Below are 9,274 nucleotides of genomic sequence, written 5' to 3'. Positions count from 1 at the left end.
AACCCCATGCTTAAAAATATGCATTTTGTTTTTAAAGACCTTAAAATTGTTGTCGTTGTACATTGCATTGCATGCCGTATGATGAACTATTGAATAAATAAAAGTTAATTTCGTTTTCCGTATCTTTGATAAGGTAATCCAGTGTTGTTATAGGTATCTCTTGCGCACTAACCATGCTTCGCGCATTTACTACCGCGATTCTATTGCAAGATCGTGCCGGACCATGGTTAGAGGAGGGCGATCGACTCTTCGTGATGCATAATAGTCACGACCGATTTCCAACCGCAACATACACCGGTCAGTCGTCAATTGCTCCGCTCCCGTGTACAGTTCTCGGTTTCGTTATTTCGTTTTTCACGCACGCACGTGGAACGTTCATTTTTGTTTAGATATTAGTATACTTTTATTTTTTGTTTTCATGGTTCGGTTTCATTGCGGGTATTGAACATTGTGCGTTGTTTTACCCTTGTGTATTATAAACAACGGAAACAGTGTCGAATTCAGTGCCGTCGGTGTCACGAGGCAAATTATCACTAAAACACACATTCACACATCACATTATACATACAGAAAGGTGAGTCGTATTAATAATATCAATAATTATATTATAGTCTCAATTCAAGTTAACTCAATTGTTTGTTTCTCTTTTTCAAATGCTTTTCCAACGATTTTGAGATTTTCAGTACCCATCGGTAAAAAGTTAATATTTCATTTTATTTTACCTAACTATTACGGGGTTGAATAGCAAACAATTAGGTAGTTTAATAAATTTATACACCGATAAACAATTAAATTTAAATATGTAATCTAGTTTATAATTGATGATTCGTGAATTTAAAAACACCCACAACATTGTTGTTATTTGTCCGTATATGATTTATAAATTATATCTATCTCATCGATCGAATCAATAACGTTAACGGACCGTGAAATTCTAATACCTATGGAAAAAATATGAGTATCCATGTATAGTATAGATATTATTATGTGATATCAACATCATCATATAAGAGTATAAATACGAATAGGTTAACTCAAAAATTGACCAAAAAGTTAATTGTAGTAAATAGTCATATATATTATTTTTTTTAACACTATCGTTTTGATTTATCGATTATGTTTAGTCACATTAAATGTCTCATATTCTTATCAAATAACAAGTTTAGGCACACGAATATAAATCCATACGCGATTAGTAAATGTATATTCTGGCTCCTCTTTTTTTTTAATTAGAGATTATTACACAGAAATATTACATGGTTTAGGGGCATAAAAAGCCGCTTGAAACACATTGTTTTCTTTCATATAAAAGAAAAATATCAATTTTTCCAGAGTAGGATGATTACACCAATTTATGAGAAAATCTCTGCTTCAATATTAGATTTTGCCCCATAGTCAAAATTTTGTCAAAATTGCTTGAAATGGCTCAAAACGAAATTTTATGATAAAATATTAAAATTACATGCATTTAAGTTGTAAATAAAAAAATTTAGTATTCAAAATTACTTGGCTCAGCTCACCAAAGAAAATTAAAAATAGTAGTAATGACAAATAATCTCTTTTGGTACTTTCAATAATATTTCAAAGGATAATTTTTTTTTCGTTTTTTCTTTGAAACGGCTAAGTACTATGAGTTAGGAAAGATAAATACCACGCTAGAAGAATAATTGCTTATATTAAAGTTTGTAAAGGATATTAAATTGTTGTCTAGTTTTGAACAAGTTCAGTTGATAAAACAATGAATAATATACATGAAAAAAAAAAACTGTTATTACTAGAGACGAGATATTTTTCTCATTATAACAGAAAATATTGAAAATGTATAAAATTATTTGATTTATTTTCAAATATTCAAAAAAAAAAATGTATGTCATTTATTTACATAATTTATGATTTATAACTATTTCAAACTCCCGTACGAGTGCATAGAATCAAAAAAAAAAATATGCAATAGAATATAATTTTGGCTTCTAGTAATAACAAATAGTTTCCAGTAGCTAAGAATTACCCATAATAACCATGTGTCAAACTTTAACTAAATATGATAAATGATCCGATTAGTAGTTATACAACATTAAAAATTTAGCAGTACGATACGAAGCTGTGGAAATACACAATATATTTATATTCATGTATTCAAAATATTGCAAAATACAATAGTTAAATATATTTGCGAATTAAGAGCTATAAACATTGACTGAGATTGGTCATAATAATATTATTAAAACATAAATTGTTATAAGTATAATAAAAGTCGGACCTCCTTAAGGTGATTCGGTTCATTGGGTCATAATGTGGCCCATAATTTTAATATTTTACATTTATCCTTTCCGTCTCGGTCCGATGCGCGCGCACGTACCTTAAGCTCGTATAACAGCAAGCAGTGGATCTTGGGTATCGTACACTACGTATATAACTAGACCACACATATTAAACGGACCTCACGTGTCGGTAACCATCGTTCATAATTCATAAAATCGTTCTTGTGAGTACCTACATGTATATATTACTTTGTGTCAATATATATACATATAGATGATTGTAAACTCCGCCAGTTTTTTTTTTTGTTTTGCCTGTGAATCCTTTCATAGTCATCGAAGAAATTAATTTTAGAAAAGTCAACCGAATGTTCATATTTTTAGTAAAGTTCTTACCGAATTTCAAACCCATACTTATATATAACTAAATGGCATATCTCAAGTAAATAAACCAAAAAATTCGAAATAAATAAATAGGTACACTAATGGAGTAATACAAGACTTAGAATATTTACAAATTATGTCACATTATTTTAGTTTACATACATAACTATATTTTTGGATTATTAGGTATAATGATTATTAATTACAATTTTTTTACTATGATTTAAATATTTAATTTGAACGATATGATATGATATTATACTATATATATTTTTTAATAATCTATCATATTAATTTTATACTACTACTTGATTTTGTTCACTGGCGGAGTTTACATGCGCCCATACACATATATCATTGGCACCAAAATGTAATTCATTCACATTTAAATTGATTCATATTTTATCACATATAATATCCTAAAAGTAACTCATAGTGGGTAAAAAAATAATAATTAATATTCTTAAATACTGTATGCAATGTGCGGATAATATGTACGTATTTCAACGTCAAAAGGCTAGATTTTGCTATTGTTTTTTTTCCCCAAAAAACAAATTATACATCAGTTACAACACGCAGATAGGTTGTGGAAAATGCATCAGATAAACAGGACACGTTATATATTTAATTTGCAGGTATAATTTTTTTGTTTTTAAATTATAATAATAATAATTAATTATTAATATAAAAATATTACTCTGCCTCACTGAGAAAAACTCATGTGGAGACCCAGGGTTATCTTAGTTTACAAATAATTCTTATTGTTATAGGTACCTACTTATAATATTTTTATAAAAAGACGAATTAGGAGTTTTTCATGATAAATCACATAAATAATTTCAGTAATATTACAAGTGTTATTTAGTATTTTATATTTAATATTAAGTTTTAGTCACATCATATTCATATCGGAGCCCGTAGAAATTTTTTTTTTTTGAAAATGAATAGCGGCATATTAGCCATATCACTGGGCAATAAGTTAAATATCTGCGTCCCTAGAAAATAGAAAACTTTTCGGCAACTAGTTTTTGTGGGCCAATCTAAGGAAAAACTGCAAAAAATTAGCCACATATCTGATGTTGACTCTATATTTTATAGAATATAATATAATATAAATATTATAATATACAATATGAAGAAATTATTCAGTCTAATTAACGCAATTAGTAATTTTACTTTTAACATATGTTGAGAGAAAAATTAACTATACTAGTATGATGGTTATTATATGACTATTATTATCCTTATGATCTTAGGCGATTATTTCGTTTTATGTCGATGATCATGACTTTCTATGTATATATTATATTTCTGAAACGTTTCCGGTTTTAATTAACAGCGGTTCTTTTATACTACGTAGTTTCTCCCACTTAGTGTCAATAAATGTGAGCAAAATAAGATCGAATTAAAAGACTTCAAGAGCCGAAAAATAAGATCTTTTCTTGAAAATATTTATTTCTTAAATAATGCCTAAATTTACTATTGGGACCAACGTTTTATTCTGTTCAAGAGTTGTTTTCTTTCTAAACTGTTTTCAGTGAACTAAGAAAATTGTTAGTTATAAATAATTAAAATTGTTTATTGTCTATAAAGGAAATTAACCTTCTCTTGAAATTGAAAAAAATAACTATAATTGTATAATGCTTGTAAAAATAAAATAAACTGTTTTTCATCTTAACTCGCTATGATACACTCATACTTACATACGTACTACGTATTCATTACTCTTGCGAGTCGTGATATACACCGTAAGTTATAAGTCAGAAGTATCGGCAAATATGCGTGAGCATTATAAAAATTTGTATAATATTCTACCCATATAATAAAAATAATAAATACATTAGTTTAAAAACCTATTAATTGTTTACCTACAATCACTTTGCAGATAATTACTTCTATAATGGGTATCAATGTTATGAAACATGTTTATTCGTTCTATACATATTTTACACACATATTAGTATGTATCGTATGTATCATAATATCAACACTTAACATGTATAACTTGTATTTGCTTTAACATTTTTAACTATGATTGTTATATACTATCATACATATGATTGTGTATATAAAAGTATATATATATGGGTATAAACGTCAAGAAAATTATACATAGCCCATACGTGTATAATTTAATACCAATATAAATTGAATAAATTATATGTCGATAATTAATTATGTGTATTCCATGCTCTTTTGTATAAAATTAAATATGTTCTGGCAGAACAACCTATTAGGTTGTCGGCATTAGTGATTTTTCATAACCCATAAGTATCATATTTTCATTAGTTTCATGATGTGACCCTATTTCGACTAAATGTTTAATATTGTTATAACCAGCACTAGGATTTGTATGCAATAAAAAATATGCAAAAATATGCATTTAAATTTTTATAAGATAAACACAAAAATATGGTTACAAAAAAAAATACTTATTTATTGAAACACATTAGTGGTTGGCTGTTTGTCTTAATATAATATAATTGAGAAATAAAATGAAATAAAATTTATGTTTGACAAAAAAAAACCAAGTTTTATACATTATACAGCAAACAGCAGGACTAGATTTAAATACGAAATATTAATATTAAATTATAAATATTAATTATGAAATATATTATAAAACATTTATTTTTCGCATTCTTATAATCGAAATATGCAATAATATGCATTTTATCCAAAATATGCAAAATAAAAACACCACCATTTATCACATAATGAGGTGGTTCGTGGACATTGCTGACAAAGTCAATAATCAGAAGTTGCCAAAAAAACATGCTGTTGTATACAAATCCTACTCCTGGTTATAACCCTTTGATTTTTTGACAAACTTCATACATTTTCATAATCAAGGAATTCACAAAGTTTTTGACTACTATCTATATATGATTTACAATTCTTGCATTTTTGACTAATATAAAATCTTATTTCATATACTCCTTGATGCGCTGTTAACATCTGTTTAATACCTGGCGTATGTTAGATATCTATAGAAATACAGAAATGTTATTCAGTTCACGTAAACGTCTAATAATTGCAATTTAAATTTATCCCTCTTTAATTATTTGTTAGCTAAATGGTACAAAATATTGGGAATTTTCAAAATAAATTTTGCATGGCTACTTTTAACTATTATACTACTATACAGTTTAATCATATTAGGTCTAAACTTAAGACAAAATTACCATCAACTGGGTCGAGTATAAAATTAATAAAAATACATTTTTAAACGTTCTCATGAAAATAGGTTTTCTATGCGTATTATAAATGAATGAATAAACAATTGACACTACTTAAACATAAAAAAATTACATTCAATACGTAATTAATTGTCTTTAAAATGGTATTAAAACATTAATGAGAAATAGCACAACATATACAATATACACTACACAGAGTTCAATGCCGATTATAAAGAACGACGCTATGATTTTAAAATTTAAATAACTATCGTTTGATGTAAACATTTATGAAATTAGATGATTGTCTCAAATATATGTTGTGAAAACCTTTCTAATTATTTTAGTTTTTGACTAAGTATCTAATATGAAAAAACAACTGAGCTACGGATGACCTGAAAACTAGATAACTAGTTTTCTACGGGGAGAGACTCTTTTGGAAGTAAGCTACGACAGTAGTGATAGTTCGTAAATTTCGTGCTTAATTTTGTTTGTTCAGATGACAAATGATAGGCGTAGTCAGTGCTCCAGCGTATCCACGGGACTGTAGGAAATGCTAACCGGAAACTCGTAGTTTTTTCATAAAAGTATATTATGTTACTATTTCAGCCGTACAGAAACTGGTTTGCATCCAGTTTCTTGAAGACGTTTACCGATTTTGTTTTGGGGCAAATATCTTGTGCTTCACTTGCCAGACAGGTTTTTATCATAATATAATAGTGCAACAGTGAGAATGTGTTTATATACGTAGTAGATATTATTAGACACAGTGTATAGATGTGCACCTCTAACCGATTAAATTGTGAGTGTGTTCTTATTGGAAGTAACTTGAATACTAGTATACATATATATATATATATATATATATCAATATGCATAATATTATATATATTATAATCACGTGTTAGCTGTAGTTCCGGGACTCAGACAGGAGCATTGACATTTTTTTATTTTCAACGATTTACCATAATATTGTAGGACGTGTAACGGTGATCGTTCAAAAATCTATATATATTCTCTTAATCTTAGTTAATGTTATTAATCATGCATAATTATATAGGTATGAAAATTTCATACTTTTATAATTAGATTATAATATAATATAATATAATTATATTTAATATACTTCACTACTGTGATTTAATATATTAGTATACTTAGAAATTTTCAACGATTATGTAACAATAAACAGTGTGAAAAAGAAACATTTTTATTTTGTTTTGAACAAAATTCGTATAAGTAAATTTATTTTACATTAAAGTTGTGATACAAGTCTTTGGTCTTATTAATTTTTATTCAAAATTTAAAATTTAAGAAAATTTAATGAAATGTTTACATTTTAAAACTTATTAAATTAAGGATTAAAACAATATATTTTTATACAAAAATATAAATGGATGCGAAACAATAAACTCGTGAGATAATTAAAAAAAAAATTAAATTTTGGTAAATGAAAAATTTTAATATTTATCATTTATAATAATATATAAAAATAATACCAATAGTTATTTTTAATCTATATTCTTAGTTAACTAATATTCAACAAATATTAATTTTTTTTTAGTTATTAATTTTTGATGAAATTGAATCGCTCTATATTTTCAACATAATTTTTTTTTTTATATCAGTATTCAGTACATGTATTATTTATACGTATACATCATGCCATTTATAAGCTAAGAATTAATTGTCTCATTAGTTCTAGGATAACTGTAGTAGCATAATTAAACTAAAAAATCCGAATAAACCATGGGTACGAGAATTGAGAACGATAGTTTATAACAGAAAATAATGATCGTGATGAAGACAAAAACTAAAGAAAAATAAATGCCAGTAGAAGAAGAATTTATCGTGATTCTCGTCGACCTCGAGCATCCACGCTATATGTAGAAGGATATAGTGGCATAAAGTGGCATATAAACAATATATCACACAACACATCAAGTAAAATTCAGCCCTTATTTTTCATAAACTACATATTTTTTATGTACAATTATATGATACAGAGTCCCCTCTTTTTTAATTACAAAATATAATAAGTTAAAATTTGTTTCACAAATACACTTGAAAATATCAACAAATTTTAATAAATTTTAATCATGCATGCATTTAAAAATTAGCAAATAATATCATTTAATTTTTTTCTGCTACTTTCTTAGTGGGGTTACCGTTATTGTAATAATATATATAATAATAATTGCATAACAATTAAGATGGAAACCTAGATTGATAAGAACTTTGAATGCATTTTTTAACTCATAAATACACATGTTTGAAAAATAGATAAATACGAGTACATCAATATAATTACGATAAACCTGTTCACTAATAACATTACAACAATTATAACTAAGAAATCTTATGTTCTATAGCATTCATAAGTCAAATAAAGAATATTTTACTGTAACACCAAGTACATATATGTATAAACAGATGCAAGTGAACCAACAGTATGAAATCAAATTTTATCATCGCCATGTTGCACCACACTAACACCAAAAAACGATCAAATCGGTACCGATATCTTGCCCACAAAAACATATATTTGACTTGGAAATTAACTTTTATCGAGTAAAACTTATTTATCATTAAAGGAGAAATTATATTATAACCTGGCCATAGATAAATATAATATGACCATAGAACGGGAAAATACAATTTTAAATTATTAATACAAATTTTCACATTATTATTACACAATTTTCAAGCAAAGGAAAATTCAGATATTTTCTAGGAATTATAAATTCCATATAAATATTTTTAGTTCGCATGAATGACAATAATTTATTTCAAATTTGTCTTCATCCAATTTATATAAGTTTATACAATTATCTATGGAACACGGTTTTCTTTTAACACAGTGGCGTAGCCAAGGGGGGAATGGGCTACGGGGACTATATCCCCCCATGGGCCGTGTTTATATGTATCGTGTATCTATGTATCAAACTAGTATATTACTATTTTTATTTATGTATTTTAAACCATTGGTATTAACTAAATTTTTACGATTAATGAATAACATGTGGGGGGGAGGGTTAAGGGTGAACTCTCATATCCTTTCTTACCTTACTTATACAAAAAAGTGATTAGCCCCTCCCATTTAAAAATCTTAGCTATGCCACTGTTTTAACATACTTTTTTCGAGTGTTTAATTTGATTAACTTTTAATTTATTATGATTATTATGATACTACGCAATTTTCTTTTACTTAAATGACATAAATTTGGTTTTTTTTAAATTATATTCAATTATCATTGCGCCGAAAATCGCAGGTAAAGAAAGAAAAATTATGGGATGGAAAAAAGGTATACATATATTGCGCCACTATAAAAAGGATATAATTTATAGGTATATATCTATTGCCCCGATCGATATTCGAGTTAATACATTTTGCAATTACCTCATTGATATATATATATATATATATATATATATATATATATATATATATAT

The 9,274-nt window shown here is 26.7% G+C and overlaps 1 protein-coding gene across 1 annotated transcript in view; it reads left to right on the top strand.

Annotated features, from left to right (window-relative positions):
• Nucleotides 1-274: 274 nt before the first annotated feature.
• The window catches only part of LOC112692684, a 30,848-nt gene continuing 21,848 nt past the window's right edge, over nt 275-9,274 (top strand). The window contains exon 1 of the mRNA XM_025567423.1: nt 275-574. The gene's annotated coding sequence lies outside the window, so the exon portion shown is untranslated. The remainder of the gene's footprint in view (nt 575-9,274) is intronic.

The sequence above is a fragment of the Sipha flava genome, unplaced genomic scaffold (assembly GCF_003268045.1).
Source record: "Sipha flava isolate LNK unplaced genomic scaffold, YSA_version1 76_pilon_pilon, whole genome shotgun sequence".
NCBI classification, from domain to species: Eukaryota; Metazoa; Arthropoda; class Insecta; order Hemiptera; family Aphididae; genus Sipha; species Sipha flava.
Note: the sequence above shows the minus strand (reverse complement) of the source record. Positions and strands in the feature narration are given on the sequence as shown.